Genomic DNA, 19,675 nt, shown 5'->3' with positions numbered 1-19,675 from the left:
AGTTCGGGATTACAGAATGCCTAACCGAACTAAAGTGACTATAATGTTAGTGGAGATGGAGTGTGAAGTGAACCAGTCAGAATGAAAGCACTTGTAGTTGTTCAATCATTGGCAATTATTGTGTAACAAATTTATGGTATGTGCATGCCATTGTTGCTAAGGCCAACATTATATTTGCTTGTCTTCTTGATCTCATAACTTGCATCATAATGGCAAAAAAAATTTGCATTGCACATTAAATTATTTTTATGAATGCACTAGCTTTAGCCTGGAAATTTGTCTGCTTAGAATTCTTGTTTTCATTACAATACATATTTTGAAAATGTTAAGTAAGTCTGAAAAACAGAATACATCATTTAAAATTAAAAAAAAAAAAAAAGTATTTGGTTATTGCTTTGTTTTACATATGGGAAGGTTCGTAGCTATGTTTAACCTTTTTAAAGTTGATTATGTATTTCAAAGAATACTTTTATGAATATTTAAATTAATATACCATTTTACAATTTTACTCCATTAAAAACTTTGCATTTAGGACAGTGATCTTCAAACATTTTTGAATCAAGGGCTGATCAATATGATGCCTTTATGTATTAGAATATATTTTTCATTTTTTAGCAAGATGACAAAATACCATAAATAAAAAATTTTACATATACATAAAATATGTTATTTATTGATATTTACTTTAAATATGCAAGTCAATATTTTTCAAAGTTTATAAAACACATTTATGATACTAGGATGTAGTAAAAATTTGTATAAAAAGGGGGTTGTCTGTAAAGTCAGTTTACGAATGATAATTTTACGTGATAACGTCAAAAAAAAAAACATTGATGAAAAATTGCATACTTTTTAATTTTCAAATATTATTTACAGTTTTTGTTAATTTAATTTAAATAATTTGTTTAAATATTATCACCATCAATTAGTTATAGAAATAAACTGAAATCAAATCAATGTCAATAAATTGTTAATTTGAAATGACGAAATTGGACAAATAAGTCAAATTTTTTGATCCTGCTTTTAAAAAGCCCGCCTTACCCTTTTTGATATTATAGAAGATTTTCTCGTACGGTGGTTGGCCGGTTCAACTTGTCATTTTAGACACATTGTTATGACATGTGTGAGGTTAAACAATAATTTATAATCTTACATTAATAGCTACGCACAATCATTTTTTGACGTGACGTCTAATAAATCGATGAACGCTGGCTGCACGCATGAAAAATGGTCCCACTACGGATGACCCACTACGGATGTGTCCTGTTTACGCATGTGTGGCATCTCTCTGGTATGTTGCGGACGGTACAAAGAACTCGGCCGGCACGTGGCAGCGTTCGAGGTTATTGTTGTGCACCGCGCCACGGGAGTATATTTGCAAGGAAATGGCGTTCTTACAAGTACGTATTATTTTAATTACTAGTGTAAATCAGTATATTTAAACAGTGTTGTATGAGTATTGTTTTAGCTGTGTAACTAAATATTTATTGCTGGTATGATACTTTTCACGCTTTAGTTTGACATTGGTAATTATTTGTCATGAGTTTTTATTTGATCAACTAAATCACACACCGTATTATAATTATGAGCCCACGAGCGTGTAAATATTTCGAGTCCAACAGAGAATATGCTAGTTAAAAGAAATTCAAACAAATATTGTGCGTGGAATATTATTAATTTATAACATCTGAAACAATTGTTTCCAATATGGCCTTGTGGCTGTACGGTTAGCAACGCTGACTACCAATCGATAGGTTGATGGATCAAATCTCGGCGGCAGAATTTTTTTTTGTACTTGTAAAAATAAATACGGTGTGCACGACACTTCAAAAGTAATAAATATATTTGAATTAATGAATACAAATAAAAGTAAATTTATTAATTAAATTGTACATTTAATTTCACTCCTTCTTTGTATCCATACAAAATTGTGATACTTCAATAAAAATTATTAAATTTTATTCATAAAGTATGCAGAGGTAGATTTTATCATACAAAAGATAGAAAAATTTAAAAAAAAATTTCTTCTTCAAAGAATATAATATTTTTAATGCCTAAATGGTTTGGTTGCAAAAACCTGTTACGGCTCAGTCTCAGGCCGAATATATTTCATTTTCTTCTGGATCAATCATTTCATCAATGTTTTGTTATGATGTTGTCACGTTAAACTATCGTCCGTAAACCGACTTTAAAGACAACCATTTTTATTAAAATAAAAATGATTCAATTTTATTCATAAAAGTATGCAATCTTTTCATCAATGTTTTGTTATGACGTCACGTTAAACTATCGTCCGTAAACCGACTTAACAGAAAACCAATTTTTTCATTGAATACTAAATAAAAGCAGTTTACTTTTTATACAATCGTTTATATGAGATAATTTTTTAGTCAAAATTGTAACATAATCTATTATTACTGCACTCGCCGACCGATGCTACTTTTTTATTATAATCAATGAACAAATATATGAGATTATATAGCTAATCAAATTCTTAAAATGCAAGAATTAATAACCTTTTTTGCCGCAATTGTTGTTGTAATAAACAATGGAAACCACATTAACTTTTCACTTCACTTTATAAACAGTTGACAAAACAGTTCACGTGTAGGTTGTGTGCTACTGCTGTCTCTCTTCTACTCGGACGCATCAGCCGATTGAGTGGAAGAGAGATAGATGCGCCACAAGTCGAACTCTTAGGCCGATCGTGCCTCTGTATTGCTTATTCTGCGCTCTCGCTTGCACGATCGGCTCAGGCGGAACGTGACAATGAATCATGCTTTTTCGTGTGTGCAGCCGGCGTTCATCGATTTATAAGATGTTATCACGTTAAAATAGAATAAAAGTATTAGGTATATTTTAACACTGACATTACAAATCATGTTTAAGAAGGCAAAACCATTTTACAAGAAAAAGTATTTTCATGCATCAGTTGACAATGTTTATTATTAACTAAGTTTGGATTACCAGTGATATAATGCCTGAAGCAATTCAAAGGGAAATTTCTAATGAATATCAGTTAACAGATCATTTAGTTTTGACTCAGTATTCTTCATCTGTGAACATAGATGTAGGTGCTGCCAGAGAGAGATTTTATTAATGAGGTTTGTAAATTTTCTTTTCCCTAAAACGTTTTGATTAAAAATTTCAAATATCTCATTAAAAAAATTATTTAAAATGGATTTTACACTGTAGTCCAATCACCATTCAGATGTTATAGAGTTGCAAGTGCATGTTCTTTAATCTTACGTAATACTTCAACCACTGCACAAATTAGGGTTATAATATGTCAATTATAAATTTTTCTAATTTAAGTCATTAGTTACCTAAAGCAATAAAAAATGAAATCAGAAGTAAAATTTGTTATAATTTAAGTTAAGTTTTATTAGTTAATCTTAAAATGATAAGTTAAATTCATATGGTGGTAAATATTTACAATTGCGGTAGATGCCAAAAAACATGCTAAAAATCTGAAAATACTTTTATTCTGTGCCCTTTCACTTCCTCTTTTCAAAACAACCGGCGGAGGTAAAAAATTCCAAATACTTTAGGAGATATCGAATTTTTTAATTTCATTATATGTAGAGTCGCGGTAGATGCCAAAAAAAATGCTAAAAATCTGAAAATACTTTTATTCTGTGCTCTTTCACTTCCTCTTTTCAAATCAACCGGCGGAGGTAAGAAATTCCAAATACTTTAGAAGATATCGAATTTTTTAATTTTCATCACAATACCTGCGTAGTATGTGGCGATGACCATTGTTTCTTGTCATAGATAATAAGGTTTCTTGTTTACGAGTATCATGTTTCTTATTGTACAATTTTGTCACGTGACTGTTCCGTGATTGGCCAGTATTCAAATGAACCAATATGTGATTATTTATTCCGTGATTGGTCAGTATTGAAATGAACCAATACGTGATTATTTATTCATTTATTGTTCAATACGATGTTTAATTAATCGGTCAACTTCTGCCGTGAACGACTACATCATTTCCTTATAGTGACAAAGGAAATGTACCCGCCTCCAACTTAGGTGAGTTTTTAACGTTTCTAATTTTAAAGTATTATTTTTTTTTTTTTGGATATTGTTGCGCAAGTAATAAGTAAAAAAAAATTACGTGAGTTGTTGATGTTCATCATTTGTCCGGGTTTTGTTAGGTCAGGTCAGTTACATTATAATTAATTTAAAACTAAAGAACCATTAAATTAAATTCACATTATTTTTAATGTTCGCTTAGTTTGAAAGTATTTATAATGTAACTGACCTGACCTAATCGACCATTTTATTTATTACACATTCACTAACACACGTCAAAATAAAAAATGGCGACGTTCGAAGGGTTAAACGGGCGTTGTATTGCTAAATTAAAAAATTCGATATCTCCTAAAGTATTTGGAATTTCTTATCTCCGCCGGTTGATTTGAAAATAAGAAGTGAAAGAGCATAGAATAAAAGTATTTTCGGATTTTTAGCATTTTTTTTGGCATCTACCGTGATTGTAAATATTTACCCATATGGTTATATTATGATTCCAGCTAGCATATAGCAAGATAATTCTTTGGAATCAGGACTTGTGAAGTCATAGCAAATTGAAACAATATAGTTATCACAGTTATGAAGTAACCTTTTATATATTTAACCAAACTAAGATACTCCTAACTCTGAATATCAATGTACAGACCTAAATACATTTGCTCTGACATGAAACACATGTTTATTCTTAACACTAAGATTACACCTCACCTGTTCTATCGGTGAGTCGAGTCCTTCGTAGGTACAGAATTCAGTTCCATAACATCCACTATTAGTAGTTGTACTCAATGGTTTAGTGATCAGTGGCTATAAGTGGCGTCTAAAAGAGGATCCTCTTATTCAATATTCTTGCCTTGAATGTCACTGCAGTCACAGCACTAGATCTCGTTATATAGTATAACTTTACTTTCTTGATGAAATATTAGTCCTTTTCACAATTCACTGTAAGTTTCTTGGTAGTTATCACAGTAATTTAACAATTTGCACTTTTCTTGATGAAATTAGATCAATTTCGTCATAACTCTCCACTTAATAAAAATTTTATGACTTTTGTTACTACATTTCCATTAATTTTACGAACTGGGAGTTACTAAATTGGCAGCACTCGCAATACACATCCAATTTGGATGGTTGCAGAATTAATTCTGGAATGTTTTTCTAAACAGTTCCTTCACAACCAGTGAGAAATGAGTTTTTACATAAGACAAAATTTTAGTGTCCTCCATATGGTTTAAAACTTTAGTCTATGCTTTTCTGTTTAAGTCATGGTGAAGCCACATTGTCATTTACATTTAAAATTTTGTATTTTGCTAACACTAGTAAATTGCTATAATTAATAATATTTTAATAAATCTGTAAGTAGTCTTACAAGTTGCATGTTAAAAATTTTATTAAATGCTTCATATAAACTTTGTACTCCCATTCTTCCATTCTACCTTTTTAGGGTTTAGGCAACCAAAATAGGAACCGGCATTGTGCAGGTCATTTTTCCACCAAGTGTCATATTTTATAACTAATCTTTGTGGCTAGGCATTTATACATAAAACACTAAAAAGTTGATTATATATATATGTATATATATATTTACATACACACACAAACATACAGACACATAATAGATAAAATACACATAGATCCTTGTTTACCCTCTAAGTGGTTTGATAAAGAATGATAAAAAATTACATTCTATGTGATTCATTGTGTGTTTTTTATGCCCGATTTGTTTACTTTTTGATATATTATCTATGTAGATATGATTTACTATAAATTTCACCCCCTTATTGATTAAATGTTAGAAAAAAATAACATCTATATAACTTTTTTGTATGTTATGTTATTCATGCTCAGTTTCTTCTCCCCAATGATTAGTTTTAAAGGTACAATTTCGCAACGTAAAACCAATTTTAACTCTTTTTCACCCTTTTACTGCTTGAAGTTTGAAAAATCTTTTTTTTTTAATGCCTACTCTACTTTGTTGTTTATCTTGTTTCTGTGATGAATTTTCGATGCTAGTCTTTGATATGCTTTTTCAGTTTATTATTTTATTTATGTGTATTGATGAATCAATTGGTTAAACATCTCATTGACTTGGAGGTAATTAGAGACAAGATGAGGATGGGCCATTGACGGAATGAATGTGTGGCTCACGTGAAAGTCCGCTTTGTTTTCCATCTAAGAAAATGTGGGAACAACATTTGTCATTTGTCTGAAGGTGTCTGCCTGGCTGGGTCGCCAGACGGCATGCATACCTCCAGGTGTTGACGCGCCATTTACAAACTAACCACTCGAGATTTATTATAATTGTCTGATTACGGATAGCATTTAAAAGGAATCGTACTTGTCTATACTAGCTTCTTTCCATGGTTTCGTCCATGACATGTCCTTTTTGGACAGTGAAATAGGCTAAAACGGGCGTTTCCATTGGCTTTTTAGGTATGAAAAAATTGCTACACACACGATTTTAAATATTATGGGGAAGTGTAAAGAGCCTTTATCTGAAATATTCCACCAAAAAATTACGGGGTCACCGCTTATAGTCCCGTAGAGACGCGTTACTAACGAGAAGACTGCACGCCAGTTCGGTGCCTGGCGCGTAGAGGCGAAGAGGCGTGTGATGCGCGAGCAAGTGTCGCCCTTAGCGACCCCGTGCTTTTGGAACTGTGCGTCCAACCAGGCGGCCACCATCAATTGTATCAAGGGCTTTTATAAACCCATACAAATATCTTGCTGCCTTTTTCATTTATATTGTTTCTATGTATTTAGAATAAACTCTTATACAATCTGAAGACAATATTTGTCTGAGAAAACAATTAAATGCTTGATTAATTTACAACCTTTTATCTCTTGCGAGCGCCTGCAGTGTGGAGACCACACTACGTGGAGAACATCCCTGTAATGCGGGTCAGCTATGTACGCGGCGCTGGTTCCCTTGTGGAAGGTATGCAAAAAAGTAGTGCAAGACTTGTTGGGATTCAGTTCTCGTAGAAGAAACCACTAAACATTTTAGCAACATAATTGATGTCCTTGAAATTTATGTACTTAAAATTTGATTTGCATTTAATTTGCAGAATATTATACAGTCTCAGTTATACATATGTGTTTGCTTAATGCTGAACAGCCTACTGGGGTTCATTACACACGTGCTCATCTAGGCATATGATCGGGGGAAATTTGACATACGCCATATTTACGATCGAGCCTGTACTATAAGGAGCTGTTTTTTTTCTTAACCCTTGGCTCCTTAGATGCAATTATGCAGAGGTCGGTGGACTTGTTTTTGGAATTAACAACTTCATCCGCTTAAGCAACTCAAATGAAAAAAATTGGCTGGCGAATTTTGCTAAGTTTCTTTTAGACTAGATATTTTTGAACCTTTTTAAAATATGATTAATGACGATACTCATTTCTGAGCACAATGAGCCCTGACAGAGACGGCTCCAGGGCCGGATAGTCCAACGCAGGACCTTTTACTAACTGTCGAAATTTAAGTCGTAGTTTGGCTTTTTTTTTAATTTTCCCGCGTGGTTTACTCGAATATCGATTTTCTCTGGGGACAATTCCATAGCATCCTTTCCTCCTCAGTAAAGTCCTTCTCCATTATCCGCCTCTGGGGCCATTCTTCTCAGAAATGATCATGGTTAATAATCATATTTTAAAAGATATAAAAAAAAATTATTTGAAAAAAAAAAGTAGTAAAACTCGCCACTTCCTGCAAACTCAGACTAATTTTCTCATCTGAGTTACGCTTCTGTAGTTTTTACTTGTATAAAGTTATAAATTCAGAAAAATGAGTACACTGACCTCTGCATAACTGCAACTAAGGAGCCGTGGGTCAAGAAAAAAAGAGGCCCTTATAGTACAGGCTCGATCATAAATATGGCGTACTTATGTCAAATTTCCCCCGATCATATGCCTAGATGAACACGTGTGTTTGGAACCCCAGTGGGTTGTTCAGCATTAACCGCGCAAATATGTTAATGGCCCAGGGACTCGCAAAGTCTAGGACCGCCAGATAACGCCGCTGTTCGGAATCCGCGGTACACCTGAGGCTGCCATGGTAGGGGTGAAACTGCAATGGGTTGCCATTGCCTTCTGCAGTATGGAGGAGAACAGACAACACGGCGCCCAGTCCTCAACCTCCAGTGAGGTAGGAATTCTCGACCCAGCCAGGAACTCTTGCTCACGTGCCAGAAGCTCAAACCACTGAGCCAGTATGTCCAACTTTTTAACTATAATACAAGGACGTGAGCAGAAAAGGATGGGGTTTATGTAATTACACTTACGCTCATTTATCTCTCACAAAGCGAAGTGTCGTACTGGTTCTCGTGGCAGTTTCCTTTCCCAATACCCCCCTGGGCGTGGTTTGGTTTAGTTTTACATCCCTAATTAATGGCATGTCTCAGCAGCGAGTTTACGTTATCACCGTTGGTTCCATTCCTGGATGTTTGGTTGACGAGTTTGGTGTTTAGGTAGTGTTTCGTGATCGCGACCTCGCACTCGGGATGTCATGCTCTCGATCCCCGCCCCCGCCCGCCCCTCATTCCTACCCTTCTCGAGACGGGCTGTGATTGAGGTTAAGCTTATATGCTTGTATCTATAAATAATGACCTAGCTTTCACTATGCTTTCAAACATGCACTGTTTGGCGTTTTGTAAGTAAACGGATATTGTAAACAAAATAAATAACTGAATAACAGATCGCTTAGTATATTCCCGTTCTAACATTTTTCAAGCTGCAGCTCTCTGGCACGTTTATTCTTCTAACGTTTATTCTTTCGTAACGCCGTGTTTTGGTAGTTAGCGGGTGTCTCGGAATACATTTTTTTTTGTATTCGTTAAAACTGTTATTTATTATTTGATTTGATTTGTGCTTTTTACCGCGCGCATGAACAACCCAATTGCCACCAACGCAACACGCTAACACCAAATGTGGAGCACGGAGCATAATTGCATAGGTTAGGTAGTTCTGTCGCCATATATTGTGTAAGTATTTCTTTGTTACCACGTGTTTCCCGCACTGCAGTACCTAAGTGTTCCGGCGTCTGTTTGCGAACAAGATGCCTGCGCTACATAAGAGACGTTCGGTGAGGCTCCCCCCCCCCCGCTCCCCCGAACCATTTTTCACAAATCCTGCCATCTTTTGCCCTCCCTTCTGCCCCCCCCCCTTCAGATACCTCCTCTTCAACAAAGCTCCGGCGGGGCTAAAAATACACTAGTCGCCGTTATGGCGTCGTGCGATCTGAAGTGGGGCGTAACTTCCCGTGTAAAACACGCTGTCCAGCCACGTGTTTCACTCCATGTTCGCGGTGACAGACAGACCTGGTGATCTTTACGCAGAGAATCGCTTAGCGACACAGATGAATATCCAATCGAATATTTACGGAACGAATATTAATTTCTGTAACAAAACATGTTGTCGGTTGTATTAAAATTAATGTGGAGCAAAAAAAAAAAGTTTATCGCCGATCCAAGTGTTGAATTGATGAACAATTTTTGTTGAGCCAACACAAACTCACGCTGCTGAAAAATATTCACTTGTATCAACTGTATTTATTTATCAGGCGACATATTCAAATAAACATTGTGTTGGGACAGACTTCTCAGTCACGCAGTTTATTTCTTTATGCGCCATGACATATAACAAATCACGAAACAATAAAAAAAAGGGGGGGGGGGGGGGCACTGACTGTAAGACTTTGGGAAATTGTACTTTTTTTTAAAGTAATAGTAGTGAAAGTATGCATAAAACAATAATTGCATGGCAAATTTTGTATACTTTCTGTTGTACGTTTTTTATTGCCACCACTGGGTTCTGACTTATGGATAATTATTTGCATTTTTTATCTGCGTTTAATGTATTTGATCTCATCGACTTTCGAAGTAGTCATATTAACTGTATAGGTTGCTGTTTATCATCAACATGAGTTTTTATGGGTTTTTGGGTAAATGGAAACATCACTAAATGAGGTAACACAGAAAATTGAATTAAACAGGTCTTAAGACTGATAATTTTAAAATTATTATAAAAACAAGCCTTTCTTTAGAAGGTAAAATACATTTCTAGTCAAGAATGGCTTGCCTACGTTTATGCCCTTGTTTCACGGAGACGAAACTTCGTCTCAACTGAATTTTAGTGTATGGCCAATTTTTTTTTTTACGTAAAAAATATTGTTTTGCTGCATTTAAACGTAAAGTTTGCGAACTATAAATGTATATAATATGTTATGATTATAATTTTGCCTACGATTATTAAAGTTTAACCAATTTTATTTTTGAAAAGATTTCGCAGTAGGTAATATATTTTGGAAAACATTTGTTACGTCTCTTAACAAAAATTTCTAATTGTATTCTTTCAATACAAGAACCACTGCGGTCACTTAAAATCAAATAATTTAATAGTTAAATAAAACACACTTAAATATCCAAAGGATGGTACTCTTCATTTCGTTAGATGTAGAGTTTACTTACCCTTAATCATTCCATATTTTTTGAACAATTGTTTTGTGTTTTTTTTTTTTTTTTTTAGGATTGTGGCTGTAGGGAAAATATGGTGCACCATGCTTTAGTGAAACTGTGATTATTTCGGCCTTGCGGGAAGTTGTAGTATTGCCGTGATTTACTTGTTGGCTTATTTAGTTTTTATTGTTCGTCAGCTTCGGGCCGGCGGACGTGCGAGTTCTGTTCCACGGGATGTCGGCCCGTGCCGATCGATGGAGAAGACTGCAGTTGGTTCGCGTTTAAATGAGCTTTTCTAGGGGCCTCTCTTAAGGGCGTATGTCCCGTTCCAGGTCATTACTTTATTTTTTCGTTTAACATGGTTAAACTTGTAGACTTTTTGTGTGGCTGAACCCCAACAAAGTGAAAAAAAAATAATTATATGTCGTGCATACGTTTTTGTATAATTTGCTGAAAATGTTGAATTTGTAATATTTTTGTGCAGTATGGACAAGGAAAGCCATATGGAATAAATAACAGAAATTTTAGGTTTATAATTCTTGCAGAAAAAAGTTTTAATTTATTTATTCTTTTGAAAATCATAAAAATATTAATGGATTAAAAAGGCCATTAAAACTAATTTTTGTCTAAAATAAATTAAATCATATCACATAGCAGCCAGTAAAATTTAATTGAAATATAAAAAGTTCCAGTTCTATATTCCATTCCATTCATTCTCCTTATCTATACCTTACAAAAATGTAGAAAATGCAACTTTTCCAGCTAATTAACAAAAAGTATGCGATAATTATTTTAATTTTGTGAAAGTTCAGCCTTTTAAAAAGTCATCAAGTTTGACCTGTGGTACGTAAATATAAAATAATGTTCTGGAACGGGACATACATCCTTAACCTCTACTTTCAGCGTCCTTACGACACGTGTCTAAATGATATTGCCGTGGGCCCTGTGACTAGTTAGAGGTTTGTCCGGAAAGTTTGTATCCCTGTTAACGCTGAGAGCTATGGGGAGGAGCGCCAGATAGGCCTTTCCACTCAAGGCTATCCCCACCACACTCAGAACCCGGCCGCGATATAAGTCACTTGGTTTGTCACGCGCTTGTTCAGACTTGCCAGTTTTACACGTGCCGAAGGCTTGGAGCTTTTCCTTGTCGAAGAGCAGCGAATCAACATAAAATATCTCTCGAAACTAGGTAAGAACAGTTGCGAAATTTTTGAGGCTTTGAGTCAAGTTTTTGGAGAATATGTTCTGAAGGAACCAAGTGGTTGAAAAAGATTTCGAAAGGGCCGAGAAGATTTATGAGACGACTCTAGTTTAGGACGCCCTTCCACTTCTGTTTGTGATAAAAATGTGGAAAGAATTCACGCCTGTGTCCTATGGGACCGTCGTTTAGCAGTAAGAATGTTCTCTGCAGAGTAAAAAAAAAAAAGTTCATGAAATTTTAATGTAATATTTAGAAATGAAGTTGTGTGCCAAAATAATTCCCAAGCTTTTGTCTCCAGAACAAAAGGCATCACCTCGACAGGCTCATCACAGAAGATGAGTCTTGGTTCTACCAAATTGATGTGGAATTTAAATTCCAAAGTAGGGAATGGAAAGAATTTGGGGAGCCAAAGACGACAAAATCAAGGAAATCGAGGCATTGTGGCATTGTTTACCAAGAATTCGTCCCTCCAGGCCAGATTTTTAATGGAATATTTTACGGTGACTTTCTGAGAAGCCTCAAAGCTCGTGTTCGGCCTGAGGGGGGTGGGGTTCCTGGATCATGACAATGCCCCTGCACACACTTCACTAGTTTGCGTGACTTTTTCACCCCATTTATTCACCTGATTTACACCATGTGACTTTTTCTTGTTTCTTAATTGCAAGAGGTTGCTCCGTGGACGACATTTCGGTGACATGGAGGTCACCAAAACGGAAACGACGAGGCAGCTGAAAAATCTCAAAACAGAGGACTTCGAACTTTTCAATTTTTTTCTCAATTTTGATATTAATAATGCATCACAGTTCTGGATTATTTTTTTTTTTTAACTTTTCATTATCATTGTTATCTTATTAAATTTTTTGAACTTGTTCATTACATCATGAAATAAATGTTCAGAAAATTTTTAGTTCTAAAAACAGTATCATTTTTACGCAAAACATTTTTCATATACGACATTCATATTAATATTATTTTAGTTATTGAACTTTTAAAACATATTTAATCGCCTATGTGCTCTCCGCCATTTTAAAGAATTGTTGAGACTTTTGTTTTCGCTAGGCACGATTTTGATTGGCCGATTGCATCCAACAACCAACATATTTATTTGCAAAATATTTGATGGAAACTCAAGTTATTCAACTTGTCAAACATGGCTGTGCTAGTGGCATTTACTGCGATGTCATAACCCTCCTACTTTATTTTACACAACATAGTATAAGGTTTTGGAAGCGAAAATTTGACAGAGTGGCAGGGCCTTTAACCAACTACATTTCTTTATACTCTGCCGAGCCCTAACGAGGTGTGTACCAGCAGACAGTAAAAATGTTCATTAATTTACACTTTGCGAACGTTCTTTTTTTTTCTACATTTCATTTTAAAAGTGTCCGTATAAGTTCGACTTAGGCCTTGTTCGGATTGAAGTACGCAGTTGTGTATTTTCTTTTGTGGTGTACTTAACGAATCCGTACGGGTTATGTTTTGACCTCGGCAAACGGCATTAGTCAGCCGAGCAAGTTTACATTTTATTGTAAAAAACAATGTTGGAAAAATCATTTTTGACTCTTCATTGCGGAAAATTTCTCTATGATTCTACCTTTCTTTCGTAGTTACGATCGGTATGTGCATGTATTTGTAGAAAGTTTCTGATAAACATGTTCAAGTATTAATTTTTATTCAGTTCGTTAATGCCAGTCAAATCTAAAGTGCAAGTGGTTTTACAAATTTTTAATTTATTTGAATTTTTTATAAAATATAACTACAAAAAGGTTTTCAAAATGGCGACGTCGCTTTAACTCGAAGTGCGCGAGACGTGCACAGATTCGTTTACATGCATACTGCATCTCTTCCAGTTCGTGCAATACCCTGTGATGAGCCTGTCGAGGTGGTCACCTCCCTCTAGCACCCAACTAACTAGTCCTCACAGCACGAAACCCCCCGTGCTTTTTGTTCTGGAGACAAATAATGCTTGGGAATTATTTTGCCACACAACTTCTTTATTTCTAAATATTATATTAACATTTCATGAACGATTGTTTTGCTCGATGAAAGCTCTGCAGCGAATATTCTTACTGCTAAACGACGGTCCCATACACTGAGAGAAAGGTTTGTTTGCCTCAACAAAATATTTGTTTGTATATGGCGAAATTAATATATTTTGTTAATTGAAACAAATATTTTGTAGTAGGAAAGATTCTGTTCACCCAACAAAATGATTTTGTCAACTCAAATGTATATTTGGTTAGGTGTAACAAATCATTTTTGTTACTTACCGAGTTTGGTTAAGCTAACAAAATATTTTGTTCCACCAAGTAAATATTTGTTTCGCCATATATAATCAAATATATATAAACAAACCTTTTTCTCTGTGTAGGACACAGGCTTGAATTCTTTCCACATTTTTATCAAAAACAGAAGTGGAAGGGCGTCCTGAACGAAAGTCATCTTTGAAATATTTTCGGCCCTCTCGAAATGTTTTCAACCACTTGTTCAGGGTTGGTTCCTTCAAAACATATTCTCCATAAACTTGACTCAAAGTCTCAAAAATTTCGCGACTGTCCTTACCTAGTTTCGCGAGATATTTGATGTAGAATCGTTGCTCTTCAACAAGGAAAAGCTCCAAGCCTTCGCACGTGAAAAACTGGTAAGTCTGAACAAGCGCGTGACAAACCAAGTGACTTGTAACGCGGCCGGGCTCTGAGTGTGGTGGGGATAGCCTTGAGTGGAAAGGCCTATCTGGCGCTCCTCCCCATCGCCCTCAGGCGTTAACAGGGATACAAACTTTCCGGACAAACCTCTAACTAGTCACAGGGCCCACGGCAATATCATTTAGACACGTGTCGTGAGGACGCTGAAATTAGAGGTTAAGGACGTATGTCCCGTTCCAGAACATTATGTTATATTTACGTACCACAGGTCAGACTTGACGACTTTTTAACAGACTGAACTTTCACAAAATAAAAATATATATCTCTTACTAGCTGGCAAAGTTGCATTTTCAACATTTTTGCCCAGTATGGGTAAGGAGAATGAAATGGAATATGGAACTGGAACTTTCTAGGTTTAAAGTCAATTTCACTGGCTGTTTCGGAACTACCCGAAGCGCATCAAATGCGCTACCTAAATGGGTTGGGTTCTTGTTTAATGAAATAAGTTAGCTTTTAAAAAAGGAAAGAAAAAACATTTCCATTAAATGAGTACCTTTCGTATATTTATCACACTCGGCTTTATTTTAGAGAATTTTCTACTTTAAATTTCGTGCCCTAGTTTCGTATTTTAGATTTATTTGCAACATGAGAACACACTAATCTGCTCGTTAACCTAATTTAGCTGTTTACACGCTGAATGATTCGCCTTTTTGTTTCTTTATTTTAAATTTCATAGTTTAGCCTTTCAAGCCGACCTAGTGGTTAGCACACCAGACTTGTAACCTTGGCCCCGTGGGTTCGAGTTTCGCCTTGGGCATGGGCGCTGGGACATGAACTCGTGTATCATTAGACACGCCGTCGCCCTCTTGCCTCGCCACACGCGCGTGAACGCCCATCCAGGACCCCACTTACCCGGGCACACACGCGGCGCGCAGGGTTTCAGGAAAAACAACGCGATTTTAAAACTGCTCAAGACATCCGAGTGGGTGTCTGTTTGCGAAAAGCGTTTAAGAGTTCTCTGAGGGCCGATAAGTAGTTTGATTATCTGGATTAAGTTTTTAAACCGTATTTTTATAAGAGTTAAAATTGCTATATAAAAAAAGCGTGTTTTCAGAGTAATTTTTAGGCATAAAACAACAGTTGCAGATTCTTGAAAGCGCTTAAGGGACTTGCAGTACATCATATCTTCATTTTTCCGCCGTATAATGTTACGGTCACCGAACAAATTTCATCGTTGTCCTGTGCGCGACGAGATGACTGCGCGCCAGTTCAGGGCCTTGCGCTTAGAGGCTATACCGTGCTAGAAGCACCAACGAGCATCGCACTTATCATTCCGTCTCATTAGAAGGGCCCCTTAATGTTCGATCTCACACGGCATTTTTGTTGATTAATTTTTGTCACTTTTGTTATTGCGAGCTTTAGCTCACTCGCATTTTATATTTCGTTCAAATTTTCTCAACAGATATTGAACTTAAAATACTCTAATAGCTATAAATGTTCTTGATATGATCTCTTGCGTTACCTTTCACAGCTAGAATACAACCGTTAGCAGATAATCTGGTGAGGAAACTTGCAACTCGACAGCAAAGGCAAGAGAATCGTCAGGAAAAATGTTCAGAATTGACAAATGGAAAATAAGTAACTCTTTGCGAAACAGATCCTTGGAGACCGGGAAATGTTGCGATGAAGTCTGTTGTCTGGCGCCGGAGTCGCGAACGAAAGCTCTGCCGTGTGCTTATCAGCAGCGCACGAGAGAGCCTGATAAGGCCAGGCCCGTGTAAGCCCGGGACTACGGGGTATCTTTTAGTGTCTCTCCCGTTCGTATTGCAGTTCAGCGTAAATGGCACCCAATGTTGCCAGATTGATACTGCTTGGCGTCTTAACATTACATATCTTTTTTTTTTGTTGACTTTTATAAAGCCATAAAATAGTGTCTAATGAAAGTCGTTATCATTCGAAAGAAAAAAATACTTTTTGCTAAATACCAATTATTATTTCACAGGAGAAGCTATTTGTAGCAGTCGGTCAATATTAATATCAAGGCGTTCCATTAAATTATGAGCTATGCTCAAACAGAACTAACATATTTAATATTAAATGATATATACAATTGTTGGCAAAAACGGTTGAAACCAAGAAGGGGTCTTTCAGTTACGTCGTGTTAGACGTAGAAATGGAATATTATCAGATAATACACTTGATTGAATATGATAAGATAATGTATTTTCCTTTTAAAAATACAATGTTTCATATGCATGAAAAAAAAATCATTACATATCAAGGTGTTTGTAAATCAGTTGTCTATGACAAACACTACCTTGCAACGGAACACACCGAAGCAAGGACAGAGCTAGTGGCAGAAATGTGCATTGGAAAGAGAGAGTAAACGCCCATTATAATGCACACTGCAATCTCAGGATGAGACACGCAATGGACGCTTTCATTCCAGCAGATCGCTCGTTAGCTCATTGAATATCGATATTGGCTGGGCTGAACTAGGGGCTGTGACCCACCAGCGGGGTCGCAGTGGAAGTAACATGCATCAATGGTCTTGTGTTAACGCTTATAAAATCAGATGTCAATATCAACAAGGCATTTGCACAGAAACTTGAGTATTCTTGAAGTCAGGATTTCTTATATAGCTCTGTTTTATCTCTGCCGTTGTTCATTGCCAATAATTACTATCCAACTGCCTCACCACGTCCCCGTATCGAGGCAAGCCTTTGTGTCACAAACACTGTAAAAAAAGTGTAATTTTATACTTAATGTATGTGGTAGCAGACTCTCCACCTGTTAGTGTAATTTTATATTTACGTGTTTTTTTTAGATTACATAAGAGTAAAAATACACCAACACGCGTATGTGTAAAAATTACACTAAAATCGGTGGAGACTCTGCTGCCACATAAATTTAGTGTAAAATTATAATTTATATGATTAGGTAAATATGCAGTAGCTGTTGGTGTATTTTTACTCTGTGTTATGTACATTTAAATGCATGCATTTGTAAATTTACCACCAACAATCAGTTAATTTTGCTGCATCAATTGCTAAAGTTACAATAATACTGAAGATATTAATTTGCACTACTTCCAAAAATATTGTACTTTTTGTAGATTATAGGCTATTTCTAATTTAGGTTTAATTTTATCACCTATTGATGATTGAATTATTACTGCCTTTATTCTCAGTGACCTAGTGGAGGATTGAAACTATAAACTTTTGATTATTAGTCAGGCATCTTGACCTAACGACCGTTGTGCATAATAACAATCACGAAGAAATGGAAACAATACTTTCGTAACCTAATGTAACTTAAATGGGTTTTCGTCAGTATACATAGTGAAAAAAATTGTATTTTTGTAGTTATTTGGTCATTGTAAATTTACTGTGACCAATTTTATGCACTTTTACAATGACGTAGGTGTGTGTATATACAACTCATGAGCCCTGACAAAAATAGGACGTTAGTTAATTTAACATTGGTTGTATATGTATTTTTACATGTAAATCTAAATATATTATTTAACACGTTAGTTATTGAAATATAATTAATATTTATACTTGTGTATTTTTGCCGAAGTCTTTAGCACAATTGGTTTATCTAGAAACAATGTGTGAAATGAAAACACTCTACTTTTTTTTTAATTACACTTCAAAAATGTAAATTTACTAAACGGTTCTATTTTTAAATTACGAAATATTTTTTTCAGCTTGGATTTCAAATTTTTTAAAAGTACACGGAAACTGTATTTTTACACAAATGTTGAGTTTTTAGGATGTAAACCTACATTTGGTTAAAATTACATGATGTAGTAGTAGTTTTGCACAAGAAATGTATAGGAGTTCACAAACTGTTTTTTTCCGAATAACACGACAAAAATGTAACATCGAATGTGTGATTTTACAAAAAAAAAAATACAGCAAACGTAAGACGTCCGTGAATAGAATGGAGAGTGAGTAGTGGCGGGGGGGGGGGACAGAGATATAGAGACATATGTGTTAAAGAGAGACAGAGAAAGACACACAGAGACAGAAATGGAGAGACAGGGCCAGGTAGCTAGAGATACAGAGAGACAGTGAGATAAAAGGACATGCAAATGTAGAGAGACAGATAAACAGAGATAGAGACAGTGAGATATAAGTTGAGACAGAAATGGGAGAGAGATATAGAGAGACAGAGACATACAGAGACATTGGGTTGGAAGGGAAGACAGAGAAGCAGAGAGACATGTATAGTGGCGCGGTCCGCTGGCCAGTTGCCCGTATTTAGCGCCGCACGCCATACTCCGCAGCCGTCGCTGTTCTTCGCAACGCAGTTCGGAAACCGCTGCTGTTTACCGCTCAGTTTACAGTGCCCAACACCAACTCTCCGTGTTCCGTGTCACGGCGTTGGCACATCGCCCAGACTGCGCGCTTTTACACACAGAAGTCGTCTAAAAATCACGTAAGAAAGAAATGGGAAACGAAACATTTCTTTGGATATGGTACATTTTTAACAGTCTTATTGGAAAGCAAATACCGTCTTTAATTTTTGTTTCTATATTCCTTTCAGTAACCTCCCCTACACTTAAAACATATACTAATTTTACGGACTTTTCGACAAAAATGCACCGCCACCAAAGGAAGGGCCAGACGACTTTAGTCTTCGCAGAAACTACGGATTACGACTCAAAAGCTCTGTGTTCTGTTTTAAGAAGAATTATTTACTCCTGTTGTATCGCATACTGCCACATATTTTATACACAAAGGTTTCCATAAAATACTTTGGAGTATGATACAATATTAACAAGTTAGAAACAGTGTTTCACGTAGAGTTAAGAGGTTCCGTGTTTTTTTCTTAATATTAAAATTGTTTTTGAGAGAAGCAGTAGAGCAAACAGGGACGGTGCCCCTCAGCAGCTGTGGTTCAGTGGGTTTAAGATGTGTCCGTCCGCAACGAGTCTGTTCCGACAGCAGCATCCCTTCACGTCAAGTTCCGTGATAACCTGGGTCGGACATCCGACTGAGGCATCGGAAATTGACAGCATCCTTGACAGCCAAAGTCCAGCAACGATGCACACCTCCGCCAACAATGCATTGTGTACGACTTGTACCATTGTATGGTCTATTGAATGAAATATAAAATCAAATCAAATCAACTTGCATAACACTCCAGTACACAGTTCCAGGTTCCCTGTGGCCATGACACTTGCTTTATCATAAGACGACACCTCTTATCAATGCAGCGGGTGTTTGTTTCGACGCTGAATCGGCGATACGGAGCGGAGCGGTCCGACATCCAAGCGACGAATCAAGTGACGAGCGCGTGTGCCGCGAGCATTTACCTCGCTCACACAC

The 19,675-nt window shown here is 36.1% G+C and overlaps 1 protein-coding gene across 2 annotated transcripts in view; it reads left to right on the top strand.

The window, feature by feature from the left end:
* LOC134531736 (uncharacterized) overlaps nt 1-19,675 on the top strand; it is a 377,288-nt gene that overhangs the window by 16,398 nt on the left and 341,215 nt on the right. The gene's annotated exons all lie outside the window — the stretch shown is intronic.

Source organism: Bacillus rossius, chromosome 5, assembly GCF_032445375.1.
Source record: "Bacillus rossius redtenbacheri isolate Brsri chromosome 5, Brsri_v3, whole genome shotgun sequence".
Taxonomy (NCBI): Eukaryota; Metazoa; Arthropoda; class Insecta; order Phasmatodea; family Bacillidae; genus Bacillus; species Bacillus rossius.
Note: the sequence above shows the minus strand (reverse complement) of the source record. Positions and strands in the feature narration are given on the sequence as shown.